Source organism: Meles meles, chromosome 13 (genome assembly GCF_922984935.1).
Source record: "Meles meles chromosome 13, mMelMel3.1 paternal haplotype, whole genome shotgun sequence".
Classification (NCBI taxonomy): domain Eukaryota; kingdom Metazoa; phylum Chordata; class Mammalia; order Carnivora; family Mustelidae; genus Meles; species Meles meles.
In genome coordinates, this window is record NC_060078.1 from 59,764,030 (window position 1) to 59,780,739 (window position 16,710).

Consider the following 16,710-nt stretch of genomic DNA (forward strand, 5'->3'; position numbering starts at 1 on the left):
TCAATACCTTGGCCCCCTATTCCCTTGGATTTTCAATCTCCTGAGCCTCTCAGATTTCTTGGGCCCATCTCAACCAGCCACTATTCTCACCCCGTCCCTTTATTCCCCTCACCTCTCAGCATCTTATCACCTCCCTGTGTCTCTCTTCTGGCAGCTTCTCAGCCCTTCACCTCCTCAGCTCACATCGTGCTCCCACTCATCATCTTCCATTGACCCCCAGCCCCGTGTGCTGGGACTAGGGGGGAATTAGGGGAGTGGAGACCTGGAGTGGGGTGTGAGGGCCTGAGCCGGCAGCATCTCCAGGAGAGAGAAGGAAGCAAGACCCTCCCAGTCCCCTCCCACCCTCTTACCCCTCCTTCCTCCCCCCTCCCCCACGGGGCTGCTGTGATTCCACAGTCTCAGGGCTTGGGGGTCTCGGGGCCCCTCGCTAATGTAAGGTTATTGTAATTGATATGAAGGTAATTGATAATGTGTTACGGTGAATAATGTCTTCAATTTTCTGCTAAATCCCATTTTTGTAGCCATCTGGGCTCCTCCAACTGCCCCCCTGGGACGCTGGGTAATAGAGAGTAATTATTCTCAAGTCATTTACTTTTTCAAAGTGTTTAGTGCTTATCTGTTTTACAATTAAAATGGAAACGACCCTGATTCACTTCCTTTCTTTTTTATTTAAATAGCACTCACCCCCCCACACCCCCCACCACACACTTCCAGTCACACACAACTACACGGGCACACAACCCTCCAAAACGCGCACGCGCGCGCGTGCACACACACACACACACACACAGAGTCTCCTTGGATGCGGCAACATGTCCACATTCAAAGACACAAAAATACACATACAATTTCTTTGTCACTCCCACATACAAGCACACACACACAACTTTACATTTGGACAAGGGACCTAGACAGACATACACTTCACCTTTCTCCTTTGTGGTAAGATTGGAGGTGGACTTTGTCAGGGTGGAGGACAGGGGCAAGGAGTCACCTTGGATGTGTGTCTGAGTGTGCAGGGTGATGTTTGAATAAGGAAGGTGAGCATCTGCGTGTCCATAGGAGTGTGCTCTGGATGTATATTTCAGAACGTGGATTCACATGAAGCTCAAAGGGTGTAAATTAAAACGGTAGTGAGAGCAAATTCATAGCCTTGTGTCTGTGTTTGCATGAGTTACTGGTGCAGGCATATGTGTATGGAGCTAGTGTTCACACCCAGTTACACACTAACGTAGGACCCTGGTGTGTTGCCCCAGACTGGACACACGTCCTCAGGAGAGTGGTGAAACCAGGATCCAGAGGCACCTGGCCATGCTGAATTGGCCCAGGACCTGGATAGAGCCTTCACCTCACACCATAAAATCTAACCCATTTATTTTCACTGAAAATGTCACAGGACATATCCTATGGAGAACCAGGAAATGCAAGGGTGGGGGGAATCAGGAGGTGAAAACGGCTCACACTAACCCCTCACCCCCTCCACCTGTCCCACCTCCCAATCCCACTGACTCCTCCAACTGTCCTCCTTCCTGTCCAAGGACCCCTTAACTGGCCTCCGTACTGCTTGACCCCTAATCCCCTCACTAGCCCTTCACACAGCCTTGGTTCTGATAGGAAGCATGGAGGAAAGAGTGGCTTTCAGCGACCAGAGAGCTTCCTGCCCCTCCCTTAGACTGTTCCCTACAGCAGGTGCTCCCCCGGACACAGCTATCACTGGCTATGAGGCACTGACTTATGGAGAGCTGAAGGACAAGATCATACACAACCCAAATCCTTCCACATGACCAGGCATGACATCTCTCAAATGTCACACAAACCCACAGGAGACAGCTGAGCCATTGCACTCATTAGGACTCTTGAGTCTGGCACTCAGGTGACCTGCAGATTGAAGGTCCACAGGTGAAATCTGCTTCCCATTGTACAGATGGGGAAACTGAGTCACTACATGGGTCTGGATGACCATGGGGCTCCACAGGGATCAAACCTGCAGCAGGCCCTGAGACCTGTCTGCTCTGCCCAATACCTACTATCCCCAGGATCTCCAGGGGATGAGGGGCTCTCCAAGCCTTCCACCCACTCTGTTGCTGGACAAGTGATAGAGGAAGTCCATGGCAGAGCCCTGCTCCTAGAGGCCAAGCCCAGGCAAGCTGCCTGAAGTTGCCAGGAAACCAGGCTGCTGGGCAGGCCTGAGAGTGTGGGTGCTTGAGCCAGAACACACCCTGCCTACCCCCAGCACATCCCTGGTAAGGCCCAGGGGTTCTGCTTTCAATTTTGCTTTGAAAAATAAGAGGATGATGTCACTGGGAGTTGGGGGGTGGGGATGCTTCTTTCTGCCTTTTCTCCTTTCTCATTTTATGGGCATCGGTCACGGCGCTCCTTCCTTCTCTCTTGGAGCCTTTTTTGGTCTCGTGTCTGCATCGTGTCTTTGGCCCTTTCTCCCCCTCGCCGCAGCCTCCCTCCCGCGGGTCCCGCTCTGGCTGCCCTCCCAGTGGGTCTTTCTGTCTTGCCGACCGGGCAGGGCCGGGCTCCTCCCGCCGGCACCGCGCTTTCTCGCTCCCTGTGTCCGCGTCTCTGTCCCTGTCTCTGCCTCTCCCACGGCCGTTCCCTGACTCCGGCCCCTCACACCTTCCCGGAAAAGTAAACATTTAATTTTTTTTGCTGTTAATAGATTTAATGTTCATTTGTTGGTAGCCCAGGGGCAGAAACGCGTGACATTTCAAATAATTGTTGTTTCAGGGGTATCCTCTGGAGGGAAATGCGGCAAAAGTGTGGAGAAGATTTAAGCAAATGACTGTGTCAGCTTCTATTTACTCCTGACAGGATCGCCGGGGGCGCGGCTGCGAGATAACCATTAGCGCGGCCGCCGATAAAGCGGGGAGGCTGCATTTCTAAGGGCTCCGCGGCCATTACGGAAAGTTAGTGTGAAACATGTTAAATTATCCCCAAAGTGGAGGGAGCGGGGGAGGCGGCGGGGGAGCGGGCGCCCGGGAGAGCCGCGGAGCCTCCGCTGGGCCTGGGAGCGAGGAGGCGCCGCGGCCCGGCCGGGCCCTCACGCCGCACCGAGCCCGCCGCCCGCCGTCCAGCAGGGGGCGACCGCGCGCCGCCCGCGCCTCAGTCTTGCGGCCGGGAGGGTGGGTGCAAGGCGTCCCCCTCTCTCCTTGCCAGGGTCCCCACCGCCCCGGGGCTGAAGCGGCCCAGGCTAACTAGTCCCGCCCGAGGCCGCTGAGATCAGCTCCACCGGGTGGAACTGCAGGGCTTGAGACAGTTCGGCCCCCGCCACGCATTCCTAAACCGCTGAGCTTAGTGCAGTACCCAAGCTCACCTCTCAGATCCGCCTCCCAGTAATCGGGTGCCCCTCGGCAAGTCCTCTTGGCCTCAGTTTGCCCATTTGTAAAATGGGACTACTATCTGTCCCACATATCTCATTCCCTGAAGATTAGTAGAAACCATGAGGCCATGTAAATGTGGTCTAAGAGACCATTAAATGCAGTGCAAGTGAGAAGCGCCGCTACTCTTGCGCGGGAGTCTTTATAAACATCCTGCTGTGTGCAAAGGAAATACCTGTGCACAAGGCCACAAGCGGATGCCCCAGTGTACAGAAAATAAGGCGCCGTCACATCTCTCTCCCAACACTCCTAATTTCGCTGCTGCAAAGCCACACCTCGGTAAAAATTAAACAAATAAACAAACAAACAAAAAAACATCATGGACATTATTTTAGGCCTTGGAACCCAATCTGTGATGCCGTGGCAATGACTCAGTGCCTGGAGTCATCATTAATGCCACGCAGTCACTCATTTCCAACACACTTTCAGGTTTCCAGGAGCTCTAAAGTCCCCTCCCCCAAATTCACCCAGAATTTTTGAACCTCTCTCACATGTCAGTCCTGCTGGAGGCAAAGGACAACCAAGACTATCTTTGCGTCCCTGGAGCTCACCGACAAGCAGGGGGACTGGTATCTACAAAGGGGGCACTTCCCCAGGGGTGCTGAAATAGGAGCATGTACAAAGTGCTGCACATTCAAGGGGGAGCAGGGATTCCACTCCCTTGAGGGTGTGTGGGAAAGGTCTCTTTCTTCTGTTGCTCCTCCTTCTCCTTCTTCTTCTTCCCCTCCTCCTCCCCTCCTCTCCTCCTCCTCCTTCTCCTTCTCCACCTCATCCATCGTTGTTCTTCTTCTTCAAGTAAGCTTTATGCTCAACATGGGGCTTGAACTCACAACCCTCAGACCAAGAGTCACATGCCCCACCAACTGGGCCAGCCAGGTACCCTGCGAAAGGTTTCTTAAAGGAAGTGGCATTTGATCTAGGGCCTTTAAGGAGGCAGAGTTTTCCAGGTGGGAGAAATGAGCCACTACATACTAATAACAATAATCCCTGTGACCACTCCAGACAGCAAAAATAACAATGATAATTATGGCAATTAATCTGTGGCAGGCACTATATCAGGCACTTTACACTAACTTTTACCTTTGATTTATCATAAGTATTTGCCTCTGGGGGGCACTTACTATTATGTACCCTCACTTCACAAATAAGGAAAGTAAGGCTCAACACCATCCCACAACTTGCCCAAGGCCACATAATCATCCTAGCATTGAGATTAGAGGAAGTAGAATGCCTCCCTACTTTACCTCATCATTCCAAGACTGACTTTGCAAAGAGGCTGAATTTGCCTTTGACAAAGGTAATGTATTCCCTTTCAAACATTTCTTCAATCATTCAACTGTTGTCTGCATGTCTACTAGGTGTCGGGCATTGGGTTGGTGCTTGGGGTACAAAAAAATTAGATACTGACTCTACCCTCAGGTAACTCACAGTTCTAGTGAGGGAAGAAGAACCTTTGTGGTTAATCAACCACAAAGCAATGTGTGGGACACAAGTCTGAAAAGTCCAACATGCTTTGAAAAGCCCAAGATGCTCTGGGCCAACAGGAAGGGGTCAATCTCAGATATAAGTATGGTTCAACAAGAATTTTGAGTCTGGGCAAAAGGAGGAGTTTAAGGAGGTGGGACATGGAATTCCAAGCAGAGGAGGTAGCATGTGCAGAGAGCAGAGATGAAGGAGAACATGACATTCTGCTGTGCAGCGTTTGAGGAAGGTAGGAGAGGTGGAGAAGGGGGCCCTAAGAGATTGCCAGGACCCAGGTTGTATCATGTCCACTGGACATGCTGAGGAAAGGGCTTGAACTCAATCCACAGTTGTATTATTTTTGTGGAGTAAAACCAGGTCAAATAAGGGATTCCTCATTCTTTCATACAGGATCTCAAATTTAAAGGGATCTTTTAATATCTTACAAAAATTAGGAAGTTTTTTTGTTTTGCTTTGTTTTAGTATGGACCACCAGCCCAATGAGTGACCAACCCAATGTCACCTTAATCCATAAGTGATTTCACTGGGATTTGACACCATTCACTTTTGCTGTTACACTGTCTCCCTATTGCTGAGATTCACTTAGCTTTTTTTTCCCCTGCAGTGGGATTATCTGAGCCCACACATTGGCCCACATGTTGGTGTGGTGACATTTGGGCAGCACAATCATAGTGGCTCTAATTGTTTCCTTGCACTGTCCCAGCTCACATCTCACTTTGGCCCCGTGGCTCTCAGCGGATGCTACTTTATCTTCCACCATCATGCATGAAGATCCATGAAGAACATCTCCTTTGTAGGGGCAGAACACAGATACCTTCCAGGGAGCCGATCTGAGCTCTTTCCTTAAGAAGGGACTTTCTAATCATTAAAGCTGCAGGAAATGGAAGAACCTACCTCAGGAGGAAGTGAATCTCCTGTTCTGGAGGTGTGTGAGCAGAAGCTCCCTGAGATGGGACCATTGTGGGGAGTGGTGAAACCCTTGGCCTCTAGAATCATTTACAGCCTCAGGGCTCTAAGAAGTTCATCCCCAGAGGGTAATGATTTCATGCACTTTCAGAAGGATTATTTTGACCAAGAAAGTTAAAAAAAAAAAAGAAAAGAAAACCCAGGCAGGACACAGGGATCCCTTATTATGGGGAGGGATCTCAGGACAGAGACTGCCCTAGGTTTCTCTCCCCCAAGGGTGTTCCCACAGTTATTCCAGCCTTGTCCAGTGATCTCCCTTCTTCTTCTGCCAAGCCCACACGCTCTCCAGGTGATCCACATCTTACTGTTCTTCCAAAAAATGAACACAGATCCAACAAGGAGCAGAGGGAGGAAGATGATACAGTTCGTAGAAGTAGGATATTTTGGATGTAATCATCACGTTCGTTGCTACCTCCAACCCCCTTGATGTTCACACCAGGTTTAAACCTGGATAGTCCCTAAAAAGATCAGTTCCCTCCTTCATTGCTGTGTCCTCTGTGCTAAGTATAGAGGCTGGTACAGAGAAGACATACAGACAAAGCTCGCTCGCTCTTCTCTTTCTTTCCTTCTTTCACTTCTTCCTTCCTAAAAAAAAAAAAAAAAAAGATTCATGTTCACTGTAAAAATTGTAAACTATATAGAAAATACAAAGAAGCAAGCCAAAAATAAAGCCCCCATATAGGGAAGACAACCAGTGATGTTATTTTAGTGACCATCTTACCAAGTAATTCTTTCTGCCTCTAAATAAACATAGACACAGGTGTGTAATTTGATATAAACAGGATCAAACTCTATGTTCTGTTCTGTAATCTGCCATTTTCATTCAAGAAAATGTCATAGATACCATTCTGTTTCAATGAATGTAGAGCTATTGTCATAGTTTCATTATATTCCACTGTGTTATGGACTAAGCCAGTCTTCTGTTGATAGGCATTTAGGTTGTTTCCAGTTTTGCACTATTTTAGACACTGAGATGAATATATCTGTGGACATATCTTTTCACACTTATACCATTATCTCCTTAGGGTAAATTCTTAGAAATGAAAGTATTGGACTGAAAAAAAAAATACATATTTTGCATTTGGGCACACATTTTTAAACTGCCTTCTCAAGAGGTTCTGCCATTCTGTATCCCCATCTAAAAAGGGTATTATCAGTCCTTTACCCTTTGCTTAAGTAAGTGAGCTCTTTTTTCAAACACAAAACAAGAAAAACCTTTATTCTTCAGACCAGTTTCTGAGTGTGTGTGTGTGTGTGTGTGTGTGTGTCAGGGTGAGTGGAGGGTTATGAAGGTCTAGGTAAGCCTTGTATACAAGTGTGACTACATGTCTATGTGTGTTCTCTATATGATTTCTACTTCATAGGCAGAAAGCATGAAAATTCTCCAGAAAGGATTATCCTCCCACAAAATCCTCCCCTGACACCCCAGTGCAGGGATGAAGCCTATTTCAACCTCCCTACCACCAAGGATATTGACCCATTGTCAGTCTGGCCACTATCTCTAAAGCCTCTTGGCCAAATTTGTTAGGGACAGGGTAGGAGGGAAAACACACTGGGTTTGCCCATAGCAGGACTTCAAATGTTAATCCAGACTCTCCTCAGAAGGCGCCTCTGACACCACAGCTGAGGAGCATAAGAGTATGTGTCTGCATTTCTGCGTAGTAGAAATAGTGAACAGCCCAAATCAATAAGTCTGAGTTGGCCATAGATCACCCCGGAGGGCCCCAGAAAGGTAAGAGAGTGGGGAGGGTGATGAGGCTCAGGCTCCTCCTGCATGTGGTGCCTGTATTAAAGAGCTCTCCAGGGGCTCCTGGGTGGCTCAGTGGGTTAAAGCCTCTGCCTTTGGCTCAGGTCATGATCCCAGGGTCCTGGGATCGAGCCCCACATCGGGCTCTCTGTTCTGCAGGGAGCCTGCTTCCTCCTCTCTCTCTCTGCCTGCCTCTCTGCCTACTTGAGATCTCTGTCTGTAAAATAAATAAATAAATAAATAAAATCTTTTTTAAAAAAAAAAGAGCTCTCCACCACTCCGTCTGCTTACCAGCCCATGGTCGGTCTCTCTCCCACATATATCACGTCTGCCTTCACACATTCACATATAATCCACAACCCATATAATTCCCTTACAAACACACTTACATTCTCACATAATTTGACTATAATAATTTTCATACCATTACACCCACACACTTGCATACAATACATTCATAGAATTTGATGCTTACATGCACCCACTTACATAAACACACCCAGTCACCCAATATTCACTCCTACACAGTCTCACACAATCACACATTGTCCTAAGGAAGTGTAGTCACACATCTCTCCCAGTCGTTGTCATTTCTGCCATTGCAGCCAGAACTCCATATTCTATACCTCCACCAACACTTTCCTTTCAGACGCCCTTAGAGTCCCACAGAATACACAGTCATACCTTTGCATCTTACTCAAGTCTCTTGAACACATACATTACCCAGAGAATCTTATAATGTCATAGCTCATCCAGTCTACTTTCCTCACTTTATAAGTAGGATAACTGAGATGCTGGGAAGAAGAATGTGACTTGACCAAGTTCACACAATTTGTTAATGGCAAATCTCAGGTGTCAACTCCAATTTGATGACTCCCACACTAGTGCTCTTCCTCCTGCACCAAAGTCCTTCGCTCTTAGTCTCCCTTCCAGTCTTCTATGCCAATACCCTTTTACTGACTCTCAGAAACCCTCAAGTAAAACAGACAGTTCCTGAAGAGGCAGGCAACCAGAAGAATGGAACAAGTATGAATTTGGAATATAAAAAAGTCTGAGTTGGAAAATCAAGTACTTTGTAGTAGTAAGAAGCTTCAGAGAGGATGTACCTAAAGCACCTGGCACAAACTAACTGGGTGCTTACTATGCCAAGAACTTTATACATCATCTCATTTAATTTTTATAATCTCTTTAAATATGATTAATTCCCTATCACAGAAAAGGGAACTAAGGCCTTGAGAGGTTAAGTTGCTTGCCCAAGATCACTTAGCTACTGAATTTTGAGATAAGGATTACACCCTGCTATGATTCCAAGTCTGGTTTTTATGCACTATCTTGTGCTTCTTCCCCAGATAACAAAGGTTATTCTTTATTTAATCCTTACTCTGTCCCAGTCACTGCACTGTATATACATAGTTTTAATGCAAGCATCTTTACAGACAAGGAGACTGGGACTTGGTAGATGCTCAATGGGTGGTTTTATCATTATGAAGAAGAAAACTCTAGTTTTAAAATCAAATTTTGTCTCCAAGTTGAATTGTTCATATCATATAAGTCTTTAGTGGGCCTGATCAACCCATTGATTAGTTCATTCCAAATTGACCTTCCTTCCTTGCTGATCTGTAATTCCCCGTATCTCCCGCCCCAGGGCATTACAAGGAAAGGAGCCTTGCTGTGACTACACACACAGTTGCTCACTTCCACCCACCAGATGACATCACACTCAGGCACAAGTCTTACACTCACTAATAAAACCACTCTAGTTTAAGCAATTGCCAAGAACATTGGGGAGTAGATTCAAAATACTTGGGTTCCAGTTCTATCTCTTACTAACTGTAAGACCACAGGAAAATTATTTTCTCTGCCTCAGTTCCTGCATCTGCAATACTGGAACAGCAATTACTCCCTCCTAGGATATCATGAGTTTAAAATGCTGCAATATATCATTATGGAAAATCTGGCATACAGTGGGCACTAAAAATTTGCCATTCACAATCTCACCCATAGAGATACAATACCATCACTCATATCAACCCAAGCAAAGACAGACACAAACTTGCAGGCAGGCCATATTAATACACCAGGCTGTAGCCATGGTGTTGTCTGGGTGATAGGTCATCAGAGTGGTTGAGAGAAGGGACTCTTAAGTAAATCTGGGCATCACTTAACAGCTCTTTTTAAGAAAAAAAAAGTTAAAGACTTAAAAAAATATAGAACCACAACGTTATTATCACACCTGATGAAATTGACAACAATTCCCTAAATCATCAAGTATCCTGTCTGTATTAAAATTTTCCACTTTTTTTGTTGTTGTTGTTAACATTTGGCTAGTTCAGATAAGGAAACAAACAAGGTCCACCCAACAAAGTATTTAAATTGCTGTCTCTCTCTCTCTTTTTCTTTTTAAAATGTATTAATCTCCCTTCTCTTTGAAGAACCTTGGTCATTTGTCCAGAAGAATGTCTCACATCAAGGGGGAAAAAATCACATTATCAAAAACTTATTTTTAATGCACAAGTAATACATGAATGTATTCTTGGTTGTTAAAAAAGAGAGAAGAAGAAGAAGAAGAAGAAGAAGAAGAAGAAGAAGAAGAAGAAGAAGAAGAAGAAGAAGGAGAAGGAGAAGGAGAAGGAGAAGGAGAAGAAGAAGAAACCAGACATGACGGAAAGCGAAAGTCTCCCTTGATCTTAAAAGTCTTCTAGTGATGATTTTTAGTCATTGTTATTATTCCGGCAAACGCTCAAGAGCCGCCCAGCACTGTGAGCGTTCAGCACCTCGGACAGAGGCAGCGGCCGGGCGCCCTCCCAGCCCAGCCTCCGCCCGGGCTCGCGGGAAGATCTGTAAATAAAGCCGCCCGGCTTCCGGCGGGCCCTGCGCAGCCGGTGAAGGGGAAAGAAATCTGGGATTTTCCGAGTCGCCTGCTTCGGCAACGCGTCTGGCGGAGACAATTACCCGGATACGCTCGGGCTGGCCTCCCCCAGGCCCTGGGTCATTTCAGAACTGGGCCCCCGTCCTTGAGCAGGAAGCCGGGTGGGGTGGGGGCTAGAGCGGGTGCCTAAGTCTCCTGGGTTGGAGAACAACCAGTGGGGAGGACCACGGAAATCGCCACGGGAGGCCTCCAGGGAGCCTCCGCCCTTTACACAGCCCCCAGCAGGCGCCTACCCCAGCCCCCCGCCATCCTCGGTAGTTTTGGGGGGGGAGGGCGGGGCGGGGGTGGGGGAAGCGGCCTCCGTAAGCCGGCCCAGGGCACAATTAGCAGGGAGCGGAGACGCCCGCGAAGACTGATTTAATTAGGTGACACGGTGCCAGGCAGGGATGCGGGGGGAGGGGAGAGCAGGGTCAAAACATTTTGTAAAAATCTGTTTCACAAACGCTGCCGCTCCCTTCGGGGCAGAGAGAGATTACGGAATCTTTGGTGTCGATCAAGGCTGGCAAGAGGCTCCAGGAGCGTGGGGCATTTCCTCCTCCTCAGCCTCTCTCTTTTGTCCAGTTCTCCAAAACACTCCCAGGAGCCATTGGCTCCTGGGTTGCAGGGCTATGGGAACGGGGGAGTGGGGAGGAAAGGGGAAGATGACTTGAGAAGGGGACCCCTGTAAGGGGGAGCAAAGTGCTCTAGGTCTGATGCCCCTCCATATTCACAGGAATAATATTAGCAGTAGTTCAGGAAGCACCTGCTTTCCAAATGAAGGTGTCCTTTCTGAGAAGGAACTGCACCTTCACTAGCTGTCTCATCTTGGTTATTCATACTCTGCCTTAGTTTGCTCATCTCTAAAACAGTAAGGACCCTTACAAAGTTAATGTAAAGAATAAAGAAAGTAAAAACACAATAGTAAGCACTTAATGGTTTATTATTATTACTATTACTTCTATTATTTTGTTGCTGTCAGGTGCCAGCTTAGTTGCTTGTCTTTTGTTCCTACTCCTTAAAACAACTGTGTGGCATAGATAGGATTACCCCCATTTTGCAGATGTGGAAACTGAGACTCAGAATTTAAGTAGCCAGCTAGGTCACTGATCTGATCAGGGGCAGATGGAGGAATTGAACTCAGGACTGTTTGGTAGGAAAGCCGGTGTCTTTTCACCATCCTGCTGTTCAGCTGCTTTAGATCCCCCGCTGTGTGCTCATCTCAATTAACCTCACTGACCCCACCAGCATAACTGGGCATACCTTGCCCCACCCTGTCTGGCACAACCAAGTCCACTTTGGGCACCCACATGTCTGTGTGGCACTAAGAAAATGGCAGCCCAGTGTGCGTGCGCATGCACACATAGGCGTACGTCATCAGAGACCATCATACAAGGCCACCCTCCCACAAAAAGAGGCTCCCACACTGACCACGTCCCTCAGAAGTAAAGCAACGTGCACACAGATACCTACTAGCCAACGATCACATCCAGAGCACCTCATCACAAGGGAAAAGGGATAAGCATATACAGTTACATACACATAATCAGAAGCAGTGACACTCAAATTCACCAGAGCGATATATATATTAACACACAAAGTATGTAACACTTCCACATAAAATAAACCAGTGTAGTAAGACATGAACAGTTAGACCATTGTCACATAGAAGGATAGGGTTTTTTTTTTTTTGCAAGATACCATTTACACAATTACGTGCAGAGATACAGTTATAACACACTAGCACACACTATCACAACCATGTCATAGAGAAGTAGAGAATAGAGCTACACACTCCCTTAACACACATAATACACCCACACCTGAGATGTAGGCAGCTATAGCATGACACAGAAGGAATAATCAGTCAACACCCCGTGCATATACTCACACCCCCCAGACACACATAAGCAGATCAGTGGAGACCGAGAACCATAATCTCACAGTCATACACGCACACACACACACATGCTCACAAACATATACACACACTGCATCTCTTCCTAAACCCAGTGGGAAGCTGGCTCCAACCCAAGAGTTTCTGGCCTCCTGAAGTCTTCAGGGCAAGGGGTCAACTGACTCCCTCCCCACCCCCCATCCGCCGCCCCCACTGAGCCCGGAGCAGTAAGGACACAGTCCTCCAGCAGACATGGGGAAGGGACCCTTGATGGCCAGTCTTGAGGACACCTTAGGTAGCACCATATCCAGTCCAAGCTGGGGCCTGGCACTGGGACTCGAGGGCTGTTCTCCCATCTCCCAAATTCACTCCCAGCGCCATCCCAGCCCTGTGCCCAGCACTAGCTTTTGGGAAAGGGCAGATGGATTCATCAGCAACCTCCTTTCCTGGGGAACAAGAGCTCTCTCCTCAAACCTCTCCCCCACCTGTTGTCACCTACCTGTGCAGGTGCTCTGTCTCAGCAGCTCAGAGCTCCAGCCTGGGCAAGGTCCAGAAGGCAAGTGGGTGGAGCCTGGTTCCATCCTCTGCACCCTCCCCCCACCCCGGCCCCAGTCCTAACTCCCTGGGCAGCTGCCCCCTCCAGCTCCAGGCCCCCTGGGCAGTCCCCTCCCTTCCTGCAGCCGCCTGCTTGCCCAGTGCGGTGTCTCTTCTCTGAAAACCAGACTAGGGACTGGGGGGAGGGGGAAGATCCCAGGAGAGGAAGTGGCATCTGACGGCCCCAGCACCAAACCTGGGGGGCTGCAGGGGGGAGGGAGGAGCAGGGAAGCTTCTCATTGTGTGAGGGAAATTTTATTTTTAACAGATGCTAAGGCAGATGGCGCAGAATTAACAGAAAATGGGAGAGGAAAGAGAGGAAGAACATTACTGACTCCGGAGAGAGTGGACATTAAAAAAATAAAGAATAAGGGAATGAAAACAAGTTTAAGTGCTCTCTCCGGGGGGGTGGGGGGAGGGGAGGGGAGCTGAGAGGCAGAGAGGGACGGAGCAGCGTGGTGATAACCAGAGGCGTGAAATTACAAAAGTAAAATTTGTGGGACTCGGGAGGGGCTGAGAAGGCCCCAGTTTCATTGCAAAACTCACTCAGAAATTACTGATGTGATGTTTGAGCTTTTATCATTAATAATAATCGAGAAGGGAGGGGAAGACAAAAGGACTCATGGGCTTGGGGGGTTTGAGGCACCAGGAGAAAAGGTGCTTGGGCCCTGGGGGAGGGGCTGAGAGAAGAGTCCTCTCTGTGACAGAAAAAGGAAGGGAAGAAAGAAAAACTCAGGGAGACACAGCAGAAATGGACAAATGGAGAGACAGAGGCAGAATAAAAGAAAAGGCAGCAGAGGAAGCCGGGGAAAGGGAGAAAGAAGGGAAGCTGTAGAGGGGACAAAACAGGAGGGGCGTGGGCCTGCAATGAAAGGAAACTAAAGACAGGAGATTGGGATACAGAGTCGGCTGAGACAAAGAGACAGAAAAGACCAGAGACAGAGCTAGGGAGAGAGAGAAAGAGAGCCAGAAAAACAGCACCAGCAAGGCATACACCCTAGTGGGCAAGGAAAGGAGCTCCAAAGATGAGTGAGTAACGGTCCAAGTGACTAAAAGGAGCGCCCCCCCCCAAAGAAACCAGAGGGAGGGACAGAGACAAAAGAGCAGAGGCCCAGACAGATAAATGCCCGAAGAAAAAGAAAGAGATGATGGGAAGAGTGAAATGAGGGAGGAAAAGAGGCGGAAGAAAGTAGAGGGAGAACCAAAACTAAGATAGACTTTGGAAGAGACACAAAAAGAGTTGCGGAGACAGACGTTTGGAAAGACAGAAACCGAGCCACACCATCCGGGTGAGAAAGAGAGGTGAGGTGAGGGAGGGAGAGAGAAAAACTGAGCCAGAGGCACAGAGACCCAGAGGCTGTGGGGGAGCCTGGCGAGAGGGCAGGAAGGGAGGACGGGATGGGAGACAAAGAGGAATGGCCGTTTATCTCTCCTCCCAAATTAATTGAGGCTACATCAGCCTGAGCCACTAAAACGGAGCGATTATGAATGGGTTAGTCACAGGTGGAGTTAAAGGCCTTCAGAGGGATATTAGCCAAAATTGAGTGGCTTTTAATTTCTTTCTAACGAGAGACTGTGGCTGGGGAACCAGGCACCACCTCCGCTCAGCTCCACTGCTAAACACGGCGTGGGGGCGGCCCGGGCCACTCGCCACCTGACCTGTGTGACACAGGCAGCCAAGTGGAAATGGCCATGCCTGAAACATGCCTGAACATGCTTGCAACATGCCTGCAACATGCCTGTGACAAGGGACACAATGGTGGGGAGCTCAACGGAGAGCCAGTAGATGGGGGGAGAAGGGGAAAGGATGGGTCACAGTCCAAGCAGTGGTCAGGTCAGGGAGCCTGGGGCAGGGTCAGAGCAGGGTAGGATGTCCGGGAGGGGAGGGGCAAGGAGACATGGCCGTCCAGAAGTCCTGCCATTTGCCTGGAGAACTCTCCAGGCATCTCGGACCCCACTTGGAGGAAGGAACTATGGTCAAAGACTGCTTTTCTCCACTATAGACAAACTAAGGCCCTGAGATTAAAGAGCTGTTGTCAATTTATACACAAGGAACAGTGACCCCCTGAACACTGCAAGCAGCGTGGGGAGAGGTGGAAAGAGCACTGACACATGAGCCCAGAGACCTGGATGTGAGTCTCTACTCCCTTCCCAACTGGTGGCAGAACCCTGGGCATCACCCCTCTGGCTGGGCCTCAGTTTCTCCCATCCATAAAAATGGGAGAGTTAAGGGGCGCTTGGGTAGCTCCATCATTAAGCGTCTGTCTTTGCTCAGGCCATGATCCCAGGGTCCCACATAGGACTCCCTGCTCGGCAGGAAGCCTGCTTCTCCCTTTTCTTTTCTTTTTTTTTAAATATTTTATTTATTTATTTGACAGACATAGATCACAAGTAGGCAGAAAGGCAGAGAAAGGAAGGGAAGCTCCCTTCTGAGCAGGCTCCCTGCTGAGCAGAGAGCCTGATATGGGGCTTGATCCAAGGACTCTGGGATCATGACCCAAGCCAAAGGCAGAGGCTTTAACCCACTGAGCCACCCAGGTGCCCTGCTTCTCCCTTTTCCACTCCCCCTGCTTGTGTTCCCTCTCTCACTGTCTCTCTCTCTCTCTGTCAAATACATAAATAAAAAATCTTTTTTTTAAAAAATGGGAGAGTTGAAGTCTCAGGTCCCTTCCAGCTCCACGATGCCCTGATCTATGCAGTTGGACTTCCTGTCCGAGGCCTTATTCTGAAGTCCCGGCTGCTATGCTCAGGACATGTGGGATAGGATGTGTGACCCCGGTGAGCATTTCTGACCACTAGAATAAGGTACATGAACTGAATTTTGGGCTCCTGGGATGTGCCTGTCAGAGGAAGTACAGTGAGTTGCAAGCAGTGGGTGATCAGGTGGTAACGGAGGGCCAGCCTGGATGGTGAGGCTAAAGGAGACCAGACAGGAGGGAAGATCAGGGTGGCCTGGGAGGGGGCAGGGCAGCAAGGGCGTGGCTTGAGGTGGGTCGGAACAGTAGACAGAGCTGGGAGAGCAGAGGATTTTCCCCGTGGGGACAGCAAGTACCAAGGTGAGGAGGTGCCACCCTGGCAGCAGCGGACCCTCCTGGGCATATGGTGGGCAAGGGGGAGGGAGGACAGAGGGGAAATGGTAGTGCCCGGTCATGGAGAGCTATGAGCTTACAGGAGAAGGTGGAACTCCGTCCAATAGGCACAGGGTCCAGGACACAGAGTGGGTTTCTGAGCAAGGGCAGGAGTAGGTTTGTGGATTTGGGGTATTAGGGGAAGGTCACTCTGGACATGAAAACAAACAGACCAGGTGAACCCAAATGAGGGCAGGGAGGGGACAGGTCCAAGGAAAGAGCGGGCAGGCTTGGTGACTGGCTGGATGTGGGTCTGAGGCCAGGGCAGGGCTTTGGGGAACACGGATGCCAATCACAAAGTAGACAATGCTGGGTGGGGGCTGAGACAGACACAAAGATGTCGGCTCCCATCCAACACAGCAGAAAGGGGCTGAGGTGAGGCAGCATGGTTCCCTGGGAAGTGCATTCGTCAAACATCTATGATATTCAGAGTTTTGTTCTGCCTCCACCACTAATTAGCTGTGAGACCTTGGACAAGACCCTCCCAATGTCTCAGCCTCAGTTTGTCCATCTCTACAATGTGTGAGTTGTTCTGAGTCCCTTTGAAGTTTCCGTCTCCATCTCGGTGGATGCTTCTGAGACTCAGAGACAAAGTCAGGGAAGAG